Source organism: Staurois parvus, unplaced genomic scaffold, assembly GCF_062004578.1.
Source record: "Staurois parvus isolate SC_StPar_1 unplaced genomic scaffold, SC_StPar_1.0 ptg000310l, whole genome shotgun sequence".
NCBI lineage: Eukaryota > Metazoa > Chordata > Amphibia > Anura > Ranidae > Staurois > Staurois parvus.
The window spans coordinates 904,514-921,800 of record NW_028318106.1 but is presented as its reverse complement, the minus strand read 5'-3'; the positions used below and the strand labels follow the sequence as shown (position 1 = coordinate 921,800).

Here is a 17,287-nt window from a genome sequence, read left to right as displayed (position 1 = left end):
TAATATATAATACAAAATATGCCTGAAAAATATGTTTGCCCAAGATCTTAAAACTAAGGGAATACATTAGACATCTTTTTTTTTTTTCCAATTTATTCACGTAAAGAGTTGGATAAACTACAGAAGTGACCTCCTGATATGTGGATTAGAAAAATGTCACTATTTGACCAGTGGTGGGTCACTCTAAGGGAATGCTAGACAAAGTCTGTTAATCAATATTTTAATGTGACTTATCAGGGAGAACAGGGTTTGTTTACTTAAAAGTTCAGCCTTGCATAAAGGCAGAGTGGGCATTTCCTGTAAAGCTACACTCTCAGGAATTGGCCCAAAATAGGAGCAAGTCCATGATCTGTCAGAATTTAGTTTTTATATACATCGTATTTACAACTCATACTTTTTAAGGTAAGATATTCTCCTCTTGTTTAAGTCTAACAATATATTTTATAAATATAGATATAAATAACCTAAAAATAAATGTAGACATTAAAAAATAAATAAAATACATGCTATATAAATATTTACGTGCTACATACATTTTAATTGAAATATATTTTTGCTACATAAATTTAATTGGAATTTAGAGAGAAAATGAAAGCATAATATGTACCTTAGGCATTTAAAATGTCTAGTTTTTAACAGCTGCATTTAACTTGACTTATTAAATTAATATAACTTAAAATGACTTGATATAATCAAATTTTCAGCTAGTAGCCTAATTAAAAAATCAATTAAAGAAACATATAATTATTTTTTAAAATATACATTAATTTATACTGCAACATAAAAAGGCATCCAGCCTTGCTACTCAAAAAAACAAACAAAAAATACTTGTCATCTAAAATGGTGGGTAGACTTTTTTTTCTAGTTGAAGCTGAACTCAGAGAAGGGTCATGACACTTTTGGGTGGACACTTTTTTACCAAAAAGACAATGAAAAATTGCACAAATTGCAATTTGCCTAGCCATTGGGTGTAATACCTTTAGCTATTTAGAATATGTGATAATCCTGGGATGGTGCTTGGTGGTAGACAGTGCTTAATCCTCCTTCCTTCACCCAAGGATCATAGTCAAAATGTAGCACTACATTGTTCCAAAGACCTAACTAGATTAACTCATATTCTAGAATCCCAAATGGAATACTCTAATGCTAGAAGTTTTTACAGTTACTATAGAATGGTGCATTAAGGATTCTAACAACTGCATTCCACTGTTAAACTAAAGAATTCTAATCGTTTGTCTGGTAAAGCACTGAATGATATAGGCACCACACATGTGAATGATCTACTAAAAGAAAATATTCCTCATTCCTCAGACACCTGATTCCAAACCTGGACACAATATAGGCCTATTTGATGTGTCTACTATAGCTTTGACTAAACATGCTGAAATAATATGTTAACCAAGTATGAGCAAAGTCATTGCAGTGAAATTGATTTTGTAGTATACTTACCAATTTCGCTCTCTGTAAAATGTTGACAGAGCAAGAGCTCAACGAGGATGAGATCAATTTTCAAATGTCTTTTTATTTTCAAATTGCTTTTTTGTTTAAGTTTTAACAACTCAAAAGTGAAACAGTAGAGTATAAAAGATAAGTACCCATACACAATGACCACATTTATATGCATCCTTATACACAAAAGTTCAGGTATAAAGCAATTTGGGCTGATACTGCATTCCATGAAAATGATTGTAATAACCTCTTAGAAGGATCCTCTTAAGTGGGGGTCACCTTTATCTGAGACTAGGGATTGCTCCAACTCTGAACAATCTTTTGATCCGATCCTTTTAACTTTGTGATCAGCTCTGAGAAGTGGAGGAAAGCCTGTGTCAGCCTTAAAAATCTTTTTTTTTTCCTTTATTGTGTGTTGGATTTTTTTTACATATTTAAAATAGTTCATTTTATTTTCACTTAGTGTTCACTGTATGTGTTTTCCATTTTTGTGTTCATTTGTTATTTGTGCCCTGACATTTTATAGTTTTATTTTTTTCTATAAAAAAAAATTAAATAATGAGGGGAAAAGGTTAAGAATAGAAATTAACTTTGGTAAAGCTTAGAAGCCTTTAAGGGCTCCTCTTAAAAATCACTACAATGTTGCCTTCCTTTTTGACTCCATTGCATTTTACCAATATGGGAAAATTTAGCTGAAATATGATTTTAGCCAAAATTTCTGGGAAATGGAAACTCTCCAATTTGATAATCTTTAGTGGTAACTGGAATCATCATCCCCTGTGCTAAAATGACAAATAATATAGTATTTTGGACATTGGACATGGTATACTGACATCTATCACCGGCAATAGGCTAGATTTTTTTTTAAGCGTATAGGATTCATAAAACAAATATTTTACAATACTGCTTTTACTTTACCACAACCAGTGCTAAGAGTAACAGACTGAGGAGAAAAGCACTAAAAATGTATTAGTTGTACACTTTCTGCAAATCTGTTGACTTCCCAAGCTCACTATATCAAATGTTAAAATGTCTCTAATTTTTGAGACTTAACAGTAGATTTCACATTGTAGGCCTGGCAGGTTACATAACTGTAGGTGTCATAATTGCTCCCCCTTGTGTTTTTTTTTAAATTTAAAATCAGGGTATTACCCCCTGGGATGCTATCCACAAGACTAAATACATGCACAAAATTGACCCATGAAGAGATACTACTTGTGTTGGGAATATAAGAAAGGAACCTTTTGTTTGAGACCAATTACTTTTTTGAGCACTGAAATGTATTTATTTATTTCAGGTAATTATATAGTGCTGTCAATTAACGCAGCACTTTACATATATATTGTACATTCACATCAGTCCCTAACCCTCAAAGGGCTTACAATCTAACATTCCTACCTTACATTCATACATACACATACTAGGGCCAATTTAGACAGGATCCAATTAACCTACCAGCATGTCTTTGGAGTGTGGGAGGAAACCAGAGTACCTGGAGGAAACCCACGCAGTCACAGGGAAAACATGCAAACTCCAGGCAGGCGGTGCCATGGTTGGGATTCAAATCAATGACCCTAGTACTGCCAGGCGGAAGTGATAACCATTTAGCCACTGTGCTGTCTGAAATAGATTCATTAGTGGCAAGCAATCAAGAGCTTAGTTCCCTAAAATTTAGCTGAGGACTTGGCTGTATTTATCAATACTTAAAAAATTCCCATGTTCATTATACTTTACAAATTAGCTATTTTTTCTTTCCATGTTTGTCCCAACATGGGGTATCTGCATGTAACCTCTTTCAGTTCATGCTAAATCTTCAACTAGCTCTTGGGTTTCATTTATGCAAATTATGCAGGAATACAGAGCTGGTGTGGGGAGAGAAATGCCCCCTATGTGGCCCATAATCCGATTGCTCACATTTTGTGCCAAGGAATAAAAATTTGTTTTTACTTTGTGATTTTTGCACAGTCCACCTATTTTATATTTTTGGAACACTACATTTTTGCATGATCCTGGGGATCCAGGTTAGGATACTTTCCTAAGAAAGGACACCATGGAGTAGATTTGCTAAAACTGGAGCACTCAGAATCTGGTGCAGCTGTACATGGTAGCCAATCAGCTTCTAACTGAACTTGTTCAATTAAGCTTTGGTAATAAAACCTGAAAGCTGATTGGTTTCTATGCAGAGCTGCACCAGATTTTGCACTCTCAAGTTTTAGTAAAGAACCCCAGTGTGCAGGGGCGGACTGACAATTCATGGGGTCCCCGGGCAATAGGGGATCATGGGGCCCCTGTGTCTTTGCCCAAACTCAAAAAAGCCTGTGAAAAAGGTACCAGGGGCATCTCATGGGGCCCCCTACTGACCCTGGGCCCTTGGGCAGTGCCCGAGTTTCCAAATGGTCAGTCCGCCCCTGCCTGTGTGCTAAATGCTGTGGCATTCGGTGCACTGCCCTTTGCCTGTTAGGACATTGCATGTGATTAGGCGAGTATAGACATATTTGTAAAATTGGGGGACAATCTCACAGAAAGAAATAATTGGCAATTATGTAGGGGACATATTCAGGTAGAAGTCCCAGGGACCAAAAGCCTTGCAACTGAATTATTCATTGATGTTTAGGGATCCTTACAGATCCCTCTGGATTCAGTTTCTGTCTATGGCTCTTTAGGTGCTTCCTCTAGCTATTGGACTTATTCTCTTTTGTCTGTGCTTCCCCTGGCTTTCCTTCTACTGACTATTTGTCTCCTGTCTATCAATCCTGTCTGTGTTTCTGACCAGCTCCACCCACTCCCACCTTTCTCACATTCCAGCAGCTTCTGAGGGTATAAATAAACGTGCATTTGTAGCAGCCAGTATATCCGGCGTTGGTTGGGATGTAAGTGTTTTACCTTGCATTTAATTCAGCTCCTATCTTTGGGTTTGCTTGGTTCTGTTCTGGGAATCACCTGTCTCAGCCCCTGCTTTTGGGTTGCTCCTGCCTGTGTGGTTTTCCCTGGCAACCATCTGACTTTTTTTTATCTGGATTTCCCATTCTCTAGTGTCAGTTTTTTCATGCTGTGGTATCACCATGACTATCCCAGTTTGGGCCTTTGCATCTTTCTTTTAGGTCAGGCATTCTTGGTAAGTCTTATCTTGGTCTTTGTGAACCTTTGTGTGTTCCTCCTCCAGTGTGCCCTAATCTCTGTACCCTCATTTGCCATGGATACATGAACAGGGTGACTGAGTAGCGTGGGCTGCTTATAGTGGACGAGTGTGGCCAGACTGTGAATTCTTCCTAACCTATAACTGGGTGCCAGGTCTTCCCCGTATCCGCTTGCATTTGTTTCTTTCTCTGTGCTTCCCATTTCAATTTTGACCTTGGCCTCTTCTGACTATATGATCTGGCTCTCCATGTATCTTCTCACTTACTGGCCATAATACAATGCATTCTGTTCCTTCCCCCAGCACTAAAGCTGAGTACACACTATAAGAAAGTCAGAAGAAAAGTTCTGTATGAGGAAAGATTGTTCGATTTCTGTATAGTGTTTACACAACTTTTGACATCTGATTCAGACTTTCCCAACAAAAATTTCCAAAGGTATAAACTCCAAAATTTTTCTCGAACACGAACAGAGCTAATGATTTTCGTTTATTGTGTACTGCACTCCAACGTTTCTCTCATTCGAGAATTTTCGTACAATTAGTACCATCCTCGAGTTCAATTTCCAACATTGAGGAAAACCTGATGATTGTTCACCTGATTTTCTTATAGTGTGTACTCAGCTTTAGACAGTCCAAATCCTCAATCCCTGACTTGCCATCTCCTGCTGGTCCAGATATGACAAGTACCCATTGCTTTGCTTTCTTCTTCATTTGTGGGATGTATCGTTGAAGGCACCTTGAAGTCAACTGATCCATCCTTCCACAGAGAATTGCTGCTTTCTACCAGGTTTTACTTTCCACGGTGTGTATTTTTCAATTCGTATAGGCAAAGAAAAGATGGCACACCAGTGTATACTCTTCAATCTTGTATTTATTGGTGGGTAACAGATGACAGCCAAAAATGTCAACGTGTATCAGCCAAACTAGCCGTACACATGACAAGACTGCAAAGTATACACCGGAGTGTCGGCTTTTCTTTGCTTATACAGATCGTGTGGATGAGGAGTCAGTTGCCTCTGCCAGAGCACCGGTGATGAAGCCGCATTACAACACTGGGAGGTAATAGCACCTACTTTTATGTACCTGGTATTTCTCTCTTCACCCTTACTGTTTTTAAAATTGAGGGAAGTGAACATCATAGAATTATGTTATTTTAAATTTATTTTTTCATATGAATTTAACATGATCTTCTAATAGTAATCTTTAATCTGTAACCTGTGAAGCTATTATATATGGATTCATTTTGGATACAGGACACAATCAATGTTATTTTAAGCTTTCAGCTTGATGGACAATTTTGGTAGGCTCGTATTTTGTATGGTATAAGTTTCTTATGTATGACCTATGTTCAGGGGCGGACTGACCATTTGAAAACTCGGGCACTGCCCGAGGGCACGGGGTCAGTAGTGGGCCCCATGAGAAGCCCCTGGTACCTTTTTCATAGGCTTTTTTGAGTTTTGGCAAGGACACAGGGGCCCCATGATCCCCTATTACCCGGGGGCCCCATGAGTTGTCAATCCGCCCCTGCCCATGTTCCATAACATAGTGTTTAAAGTCATATTAGGAACAGGTACAGTCATGTGGAATACTTACCTACAGGTTAGAAGCGGTGCCCTGTTAGGAGCTCCCTTACATTACAGCTTATATTTAGCCTTTTGCAAAGATTCTAAGGATCAACCCCAAACTCAGTTGACTTTCCACATGATGGTAAAAATCAGAAAGATATTTTGTGGTATCTCAGTTGCCTTTACAGCATGATAATGGGATGAGAGCTGCTAAATAGGGACATAACATCATAAGCACAGATGACTCCAGAAACAGCCCATCAGCAGATCTCAAAAGACAAACTATTGCTCCTTTTGGAATGACCACTATTGTTTCACATTTAATAAGTTGTCACAAGAGAATTCTGCCAGTGACTTTCCCTTATAAATGCATATGTTTGGCCAACCCAGGCATGCATGTTTAGTGGAGCCAGTGTCAGACAGCGAAGTCTAATGTTGGGTGCATTGTGCCTGTGTGTTACCCAAACCTCTAATCTCTATATTCAGCCTTACAATAAACATTTATATTTTTATATACTCTTTTAAAATACAATAGCGACAGTATTCATTCATAACAGTGACAAACTAAAGTATATCAAAAGCCATCATTTTATTTTTCATTTCCAATGATTTTTATTATCATTGGAAATGAATCATTGGAAATTCGGAGAAGTACAAAAGCCATCATGAAAACGTGGCAAGAGAGGAAGACAAATCCATCTCTTGATACATTCAAGCATATATTGGCATATAGGAAAAAGTAGAAACGTTAAGGTATTCAAAGGTTACATAACCTTCTGTAATACAATGCATTCTTCTGCAATGAGTAACTATACAGGAAAAAACAACCTAAACAAATATATTCTCTGCCGCACCATTGAAAGCTCAGCTATGAAGAAGGTATGGAGTGAAAGCAACAAATATTAACTGTATGTCTGCCCTGACCTCCTCTTCTCAAAAGAAAAGAGGTGCATTTCATGTTTTATTGTGGATAGAGTAAAAAAGCATTTAAACACCGTCAGGTTTTTTTTCCACCATCTATGTCCAATTGGAAAGATTTCCTTCACTTCTTGACCATTAGACAAAGCAAAAAGCAAGAAGAAATCCTACCATGGGGAGATGCCATCTTAGACAGTTGTCACCAGAACAAATGTCCTCTATTTCTGCTGACTACTCACATTTTTGGATTTTCCCATCACTGCCAGTCTTGGTGACAAATAAGGAGCACAAATCTTTTTAGGGACAGACACAGCAATAAAAACTTAAAAAGAGAGATGCTAACCCCTCTTGCTCTATGCAAAACTAAATAAGAATTGGCATTAGGTATACATACACACACACACACAAATAAACACACACACACACATATATATATATATATATATATATATACAGTATCTCACAGAAGTGAGTACACCCCTCACATTTTTGTAAATATTTTATTATATCTTTTCATGTGACAACACTGAAGAAATGACACTTTGCTACAATGTGACGTAGTGAGTGTACAGCTTGTATAATAGTATAAATTTGCTGTCCCCTCAACATAACTCAACACACAGCCATTAATGTCTAAACCGCTGGCAACAAAAGTGAGTACACCCCTAAGTGAAAATGTCCAAATTGGGCCCAATTAGCCATTTTCCCTCCCCGGTGTCATGTGACTCCTTAGTGTTACAAGGTCTCAGGTGTAAATGAGGAGCAGGTGTGTTAAATTTGGTGTTATCACTCTCATTCTCTCATACTGGTCACTGGAAGTTCAACATGGCACCTCATGGCAAAAAACTCTCTGAGGATCTGAAGAAAAGAATTGTTGCTCTACATAAAGATGGCCTAGGCTATAAGAAGATAGCCAAGACCCGCAAACTGAGTTGCAGCACGGTGGCCAAGACCATACAGCAGTTTAACAGGACAGGTTCCACTCAGGACAGGCCTCGCCATGGCCGACCAAAGAAGTTGAGTGCACATGCTCAGCGTCATATCCAGAGGTTGTCTTTGTGAAATAGATGTATGAGTGCTGCCAGCATTGCTGCAGAGGTTGATGGGGTGGGGGGTCAGCCTGTCAGTGCTCAGACCATACGCCGCACACTGCATCAAATTGGTCTGCATGGCTCTCGTCCCAGAAAGAAGCCTCTTCTTAAGATGATGCACAAGAAAGCCCACAAACAGTTTGCTGAAGACAAGCAGACTAAGTAAATGGATTACTGGAACCAGGTCCTGTGGTGTGATGAAACCAAGATAAACATATTCGGTTCAGATGGTGTCAAGCATGTGGAGCGGCAACCAGGTGAGGAGTACAAAGACAAGTGTGTCTTGCCTACAGTCAAGCATGGTGGTGGGAGTGTCATGGTCTGGAGCTGCATGAGTGCTGCCGGCACTGGGGAGCTACAGTTCATTGAGGGAACCATGAATGCCAACATGTACTGTGACATAGTGAAGCAGAGCATGATCCCCTCCCTTCGGAGACTGGGCCGCAGAGCAGTATTCCAACATAAGAACAACCCCAAACACACCTCCAAGATGACCACTGCCTTGCTAAAGAAGCTGAGGGTAAAAGGTAATAAACTGGCCAAGCATGTCTCCAGACCTAAACCCTATTGAGCATCTGTGGGGCATCCTCAAATGGAAGGTGGAGGAGCACAAGGTCTCTAACATCCACCAGCTCTGTGATGTCATCATGGAGGAGTGGACGAGGACTCCAGTGGCAACCTGTGAAGCTCTGGTGAACTCCATGCCCAAGAGGGTTAAGGCAGTGCTGAAATATAATAGTGGCCACAAAAATATTGACACTTTGGGCCCAGTTTGGACATTTTCACTTAGGGGTGTACTCAATTTTGTTGCCAGCGGTTTAGACATTAATGGCTGTATGTTGAGTTATTTTGAGGGGACAGCAAATTTACATGTTATACAAGCTGTACACTGACTACATCACATTGTAGCAAAGTGTCATTTCTTCAGTGTTGTCACATGAAAAGATAAAAAAAAAGATAAAAAGATATAATAAAATATTTACAAAAATGTGAGGGGTGTACTCACTTATGTGAGTTATGTGAGATACTGTGTATGTATGTAGATATATATATATATATAGTGCATTCAGAAAGTAATCAGACCCCCTTCACTTTTTTCAGTTTTGTTATATTGCAGCCTGATACTACAGATGTTTACATTCATTTTTTCTCTCATTAATCTACACTCAGTACCCTATATTGACAAAGTGAAAACAGAATTTTAGAGATGTCTGTGAATTTATTAAACATAAAAAGCTGAAACATTCACCTTGGCATAAGTATTCAACACTTGAAATTTAGCTCAGGTGCCTCCCATTTCTCTTGATCATTGCTGAGATGTTCCTACACCTTGATTGTAGTCCACCTATGGTAAATTAAATTGATTGGACATGATTTGGAAAGGCACACACGTCTCTATAAAAGGCTTCACAGCTGACATGAGGTCAGAGGAACTGCCTGCAGAGCTCAAAGACAGGATTATTGCAAGGCACAGATCTGAGGAAGGCTACAAAAAAAGATTCTGCTGCACTGAAGGTTCCCAAGAGCACAGGGGCCTCCATAATTCTCAAATGGAAGAAGTTTGGCACAATCAGGAGTCTTCCAAGAGCTGGTCGTTTGGCCAAACTGAGCAGTCAGGGGAAAGGGGCCTTAGTAAGAGAGGTGACCAAGAACCAGATAGTCACTCTGACAGAGCTCCAGAGATCCTTTGTGGAGAATGGACAAAGTTCCAGAAGGACAACCATCACTGCAGACCTCCACCAATCTGGGCTTTATGGCACAGTGGCTTTATATTCTTTAAATCAGACTTAAAATCTTGAAACATATTCACCAATTGATTTGGTTTTAAAGTAGATGTAGACTGTAAAGAGCACTCCGAATCATATACAATAGTGGACCATGACTGTTTAATGTGTTGAATAGACCACTTGTAGTCTCCATTGGGAGAGTGTTTGACAGGGTGAAAATGCAGGGGTATAGTTGGGGGAGAGGAGCATAGCGTTGTCACCCTGTAACAGGCAGGGCCTGCACAAAGGCCTTCATGGCAGGATCATCCGGTATTATTTGAATGAACGCTGCAGAGCAACAGCAAATGGATGTGCCCTGATACCTTATTTTGTTAAAATAGCCGTACGTCTTATCCATTCTGCAGTTCTCCTTTAAACTGATGTCTTATGTCTGATGCTCAGTCTTAGATAGAAAGACCCTTATGATTTGTACATAGAGATCTCTAGATGCTCCTCAGTGGCTGAGCGGGGGGAGCGGAGCTGCCAATCACAGAGCTGCTGTTGACATCTGTGCCTTCTGCCAGTAACAGCCTGTACCTGCTGGGATACCAGGCTTGTTGTGTCTTCATCAAAGCTGAAATCTTGTTTCTGCTTCTGACAAGCCGTTCAGCAAAAATACATCACATGGGGTTTACAATTGTCATAGCATTTATTTTTCATGAGATCTATGCCACAATTTCATGCGTCATGTGAGTTGGAGAGAATCTGTAATAATTAATACCGCAATTTAAGGTTTGGTTAGCAATGACTATGATTCATCTTAATAAAATCTGACGTGTGTTAATATTTAAAACAAATTTGATTTTGGTTTAATATATACAGTATATATATTTAAATAAAATAATTATAAATAATCTAAATATATCAATATTATTTAAAATATGTGTACAATATTATTTATGTATATAGATATAATATAAACTATATTGACAAAAGTATTGGTCGGCCTGCCTTTACACGCACATGAACTTTAATGGCATCCCCGTCTTAGTCTGTAGGGTTTAATATTGAGTTGGCCCCGCCCTTTGCAGCTATAACAGCTTCAACTCTTCTGGGAAGGCCGTCCACAAGGTTTAGGAGGGTGTCTATGGGAAGGTTGGACCATTCTTCAGAAGTGCATTTGTGAGGTCAGGCACTGATGTCAGATGGGAAGGCCTGGCTCACAGTCTTTGCTCTAATTCATCCCAAAGGTGTTCTATCGGGTTGAGTTCAGGACTCTGTGCAGGCCAGTCAAGTTCCTCCACCCCAAACTCACTTATCCATGTCTTTATGGACCTTGCTTTGTGTACTAGTGCGCAGTCATGTTGGAACCCCTAGAAAAAAAACCCACACCATAATCCCCCCTCCACCAAACTTGGCACAATGCAGTCAGGCAAGTACCGTTCTCCTAGCAAACCCAGACACGCCCATTGGATTGCCAGACAGAGAAATGTGATTTGTCACTCCAGAGAACACGTCTTCACTGCTCTAGAGTTCAGTGGCAGCTTGCTTTACACCACTGCATCCAACGCTTTGCATTGCACTTGGTGACGTAAGGCTTGGATGCAGCTGCTCGGCCATGGAAACCCATTCCATGAAGCTCTCTATATACTGTTGTTGTGCTAATCTGAAGGCCACATGAAGTTTGGAGGTCTTTAGCTATTGACTGTGCAGACAGTTGGTGACTTTTTTGCACTGTACACTTCAACATGCGCTGACCCCGCTCTGTCATTTTACGCGGCCTACCTAACTGTTGTACCCAGTTGCTTTAATTGTGTTACCACTAACAGGAATATTTAGCAGCCAGGAAATGTCACGGATGGACTTATTACACAGGTGGCAACCTATCACGGGACCACGCTGGGAATCACTGAGCTCCTGAGAGATTCTTTCACAAATGTTTGTAGAAGCAGTCTGCATGCCTAGGTGCATGATTGTATACACCTGTGGCCATGGGGGTGATTGGAACACCTGAATCCAATGATTTGTAGGGGTGTCCCAATACATTTGGCAACATAGTGATTGAGTATATATATATATATATATATATATATATATATATATAAATATAAAATGTATTTATTTAGTGGTCAATGTGTGCTAATATTTTAAAAACCTGAATATATATATATATATATTTATACAGTATATAAAAAATCTAAGTATACAAATATTATTATTTTGTAATATTTAAAATGTGTATAATAAATATATATATATATATATAGTGATTAATATGGTAATGTATGATAAATATTTATTTTTGTGTGTATATATGTGTATATATGTGTATATATATATATATATATATATATATATATATATATATATATATTTTAGCATTTCATGCTTAGTTCAGCAGAGTATTGTACATTTGAGGCAATAATCAGCTGCAGTGGTTTTATTTATAGAAACGTATAGTTCCATTATGATCTATCATTTCCTACAGTAAGGACAGATGAGCTGGGTGCAGATACAGACATGAGTGTTAGTGGCCACTTAAATACACATATGGCATACATACTGTATATAGGGGCTGTTTTACCTGCCTAGGGATTTGTATTGCCATCCTTAAGTCAAGGTTCATACCTATGCAGGTTGTGTTTGAGGTGTTTCTGCATTGCGTTTTGGCACTTGCTTTTTCTGCTGCGTTTTTGATGAGTTTTACTTTGTTTTTCTTTGTTTTATTTTTCTTCTTGCTAGGCAGATTTTAAATACAAAATGCATCAAAAACGCATTGAAAATGTGGCAAAAACATATCAAAAATGCAATAAATGCTTTTCTGAAGCATTCCCATTGAAGACTATAGAACCACAAATGCAACATTTTTTGTTCAAAAAAGTCCCTGACCCTTTCCAAAAGCCTTTGGTACGCATACACCTGGGGTGATTGTTCCTTCAGCTGAGGTTTAAAAGTTAGATTGTCTCTGAGCAAAGGATTGTTTGACTCCAAGAAACCATCCCTGTGTTGGCGGCATCAGAATTCATTGAGGAGGAGTTGGGAGGAAAACCTAAGAAAATGAAGGATTGAGAAATATGGATCTCCTATGTCAGTTCATGCTTAAAAATACTGCAAGAGGGTAAAAGTACCTAGCATCACTTTTTGGCTGGAGTTTAGAGGGTACTAATACCTAGTATCACTATTCACTTGTGATTGGAGTGATCGCGTTTTCTCACGTTTTGGGTTTTATTTAATTTAATTTATTTAATTTTATACACCTATTTGGATTGTGATATATATTGGATTTATTTTGCATTAAATGATTTTGAGTGGGTTTTCGTGTTGCGCACAGGGTGAAGTGTATATATATATATATATATATATATACATATTGTAAAAGGGTAATACACTATGAATTTTCTTTTTTTCTATTTTCTTTGAGGTGATCATGGAGTCTTAGAATCAGTTTCTGCTTTATTGGATTGAAAGAAAAACATTTTTTTGGAACTTGGACACTTTGGGTTTATCGAACACAGTTTTTATATATAATTTTTACATATAATTTTTATTTATATAATTTTGATTTTTTGCATTTATTTTATTTATTTTAAGATAGAATTGAGTGTGGATTTATGTAAATACAACTTTGGGGATTTATGTGTACCACAAAAGGATTTATTAGAATGATGGGACATTATTCCTCCCACTGATACCAATGATGGGGCACTATTCCTTCCACTGATACCAATGATGGGGCACTATTCATCCCACTAATACCAATGATGGGGCACTATTCATCCCACTAATACCAATGATGGGGCACTATTCCTACCACTAATACCAATGATGGGACACTATTCCTCCCACTAATACCAATGATGGGACACTATTCCTCCCACTAATACCAATGATGGGGCACTATTTTCTACTCCTACTGGCAACATTCTGGACCCCCTAAAGTCTGAAAGACAGTAAATTGGTCCCTTGTATTGAAAGTGTGGAGACCCCTGTCCTAGATAGACAGACCCAAAGATGGGAATATATAGAGTAATATCATTGCCTGTTGTGGGCAGTTACAGGCTTTTCCTGTACCCTAGCATAACTCTAATATTTATTCTCTCTTTTCTTTTATTGCAGACTAAAGCCGCAGATGAGTCTTTTGACGGATCAGCGAATATCACTGCCCGTGTACCGGAGACCTCCAAAGGACACATCTTGCTACAGCAGCTGTGGAGTGTGACAATGGTGTTTGTGTCAAAGCTATCAAACGCCATTATCACACTAATTAGCTACTGTTAGGCCATATTGATGATACCAATGCGCTCTTTTAATAAAAACACATATTACTATATTATGCTTTACAATGCCATTAATCTCTATGAAAAAATGTAATTAAAAAGTTATCTCCCAAGTTTTCTAATTATAATAAAGTGTCAACACTGTGCTGAAAATATGTACACCTATAAATTGTAGACGTGTCTATCTGCTAGGTAGTGTAGATCATAGGCAGATCCCATAGGCCAATTTTACACTACCCTAACTGGTAAAATGGAACTTGTTGACAATCTTAATCATGTCACCCTGGATGGTAAAGTTCCTCTTAAACAGCAGACTGGCATGTGAAACAGTGTCTACAGCTCCACCTGTGGGTTGGATATAAAAATACAAAATATTGTTTTTATTTCATTATTTTTTGTCAAATGTTATTTATATACCATTATCATAATAAATTAAATTTGTCACCTATTCAGGAATAAATACCAGGGTTATAACTTTTTTTTTTTTGCATAGTGACTGTCAGGGCTCCAGGTATGACCAGAGGTATGTGAACTGACGCAGGGAAACGCAGGCTTCAGATATGTTATAAACAATATAATTTATTAATACTAACAATACAAAACGCAGTGCAATACTAAAACATAAACACAGTGCAAACGAACCAAACCAAACCACCCACAGATAACAATACATACAATGCAAGCGTAGTCAGGCAGGCCGGGTCAATAACAATCGGGCAGGTAGGAACAGGAGGAGCAGGCAGAGAGTAGTCAGGTCACGAGCCGGGTACAGCAACTAACGGGCAGGTAGGTACAGGGGGTCAGGCAGAGAATGGTCGGGGTCACAAGCCAGGGATCAAACAGGAGAAGTCAGCAGAGGTCAGGATCAAGCAGGGTCAGCAACAAGTCAGGCAGGAACAGGAACAGGAATGCAGGTAACAAGATACAGGGGCCCATGGAAAACCACACACCATGGCCCAGACTGCAGGTCTGGCCATCCCTTAAATACACCTCCGTAATCAGCTTCAGGTGTTTGGCTGACTACAGGGGTGAGTCTCTGATTGCTGAGAGCACCCGCTGGCCAGCCCTGGTACTGCAGCCCACAAGGCAGGTGAGTCCCACCATTATTGGCAAGTCCATTCCTGACAGTGACCCTCTTAGCAAAAGGTCAGTTGTACCTAAAAGCATACCTGCTAAAGGAAGATTGAAGCGTGAATATACTTAGCTTTTCAGTGGTCCTCCCTGGCCACTTGCAAGTATTCCACATGTCCAGGTGTGTGAAATACCTACTTCCCTGCAATACACTGTGGATTCTCCTTCTGGGTTGTATATTACTACAAAAAGTGTGATCTAGCAGGAGAGACCTCTACGTGCAGCAGAGGAAACAGGTATTCAACCTATCTGACCAGCAGTGGCCAGGCATATGCAAAGCACTCTATATGAACTCTTCTTTCTGCAGGGAAGCTTTTCATTACTAGTACCCTGTGTTGTGCTGGCAGGTCCAGTGTACCAGAAATAGGGTCATAAGGCTTGTAATTTTCTTCAGGCTAGGTGCAAAATTTCATTTATTATGACCAGGCCTAGAAATCACTCTTGAAGAAAAAAAAAATTTTGCATTTTTATATCCAACCAGTAGGTGGACCTGTAGACTCATTTTCCCATGTATGCCAGTCTGTATAAACATACTCAAAGTTCCACTGAATCCAGCATTGATCTGTTGTGATCCGTCGCAGCAAACTGCAATCGTAATGCCAACTTCCCTTCTTATGTCACCAAGAGTTGAATTTCTCTTCCAGTTCAGACAGCAGGCCATAATGACTCATCATCAAATTTGCACTTTTCTGTCTGCTGGGTGCAAACTGATGCCGCTTGGAGTCCTGGGATATCTGACCTGCATATCCTAGGAGGCACTAGTAGCAGAATACACATAATTTTCGCCTAGGCAAGAATGGAGGCAGGAGCAAGCAGAAAAAAGGGAAACAAACATATAACAAAATACTACAATACACATATAGGGGGATGGGGAGTGTTTTAATAGTGTAAAGTTATTTTTGGAGTGATGGTCCACTTTAAGTGCAGTATTATTTAACAAAAGAACATACATTCCACATTAATAAAATATGCTACCAAAATTAGTGTGTGCTGTAAATTGCCTACAGCTTTGATCCTGTTTCTTCTTGCTGGAAGCCCCCATTTGGTTGAAGCCCAGAGCAATCACTTCCTTATTGGAAATTCTTCTTCTTTCCTTGGTCTTAAAAACTATATGTTATGTTCAGTAATTAAAATGTGTGCATTTCCAGCATCAATTGTATATCTTGGCTCAGCTAGAGAGGAAAGCTGACAGAAGCTTTGTATGTGTTGGCTCAGATAGAGAGGAAGGCTGACAGAAGTTTTACAGTGTTGAAGTTCACAGGATGCCGATGGTGGAGAATATAGAGAATATCAGGAAGATAAGACACTATTCTTGTCCATTTTTATCGTTTGTGTCTCCCTGGTGGCTGAGTTTGTCCTGTCACTTCTGCTTTTCTGTTATCCCTTCCTAATCTGTGTTCCCTCCACACAGTCTACGTCATTCCAGTTAAAATTACCAAACCCTTGCGAGCTGCTATTACACAACAAAATGAATAAACTAAATCTGTATGTGGAATTGCCCACACTATTCACACCTTCATATATTTATTTATTTCAGGTACTTATATAGCGCTGTCAATATACGCAGTGCTTTACATACATATATTGTACATTCACTTCAGTCCCTAACCCTCAAGGAGTGTACAATCTAAAGTCCCTAACTCACATTCATACATACACATACTAGGGACAATTTAGACAGGAGCCAATTCACCTACCAGCATGTCTTTGGAGTGTGGGAGGAAACTGGAGTACCCGGAGGAAACCCACGCAGTCACAGGGAGAACATGCAAACTCCAGGCAGGTGGTGCTTGGGTTGGGATTCGAACCAGCGACCCTAGTACTGCCTGGCGGAAGTGCTAACCATTTAGCCACTGTGCTGCCCTATATGCTATATGATGTGTTAAAATGTTACAAAATCAATATTCACAAGTGCCGCGCTTCCCTTAACATAAAACCATCAACTTAAATGTGTACTTCCAAAAAACATATGAACCATCAAAAACTTTCCATAATTGTGCAGTCAAACAGAAAA

At 39.1% G+C, this 17,287-nt stretch overlaps 1 long non-coding RNA gene across 1 annotated transcript; it reads left to right on the top strand.

Moving 5' to 3' along the window:
- Positions 1–304: 304 nt before the first annotated feature.
- Positions 305–16,253, top strand: LOC149457634 (uncharacterized). The gene is made up of 2 exons (XR_016313595.1): positions 305–402; positions 13,982–16,253. It is a non-coding gene; the product is annotated as an uncharacterized LOC149457634 (long non-coding RNA).
- Positions 16,254–17,287: the final 1,034 nt, after the last annotated feature.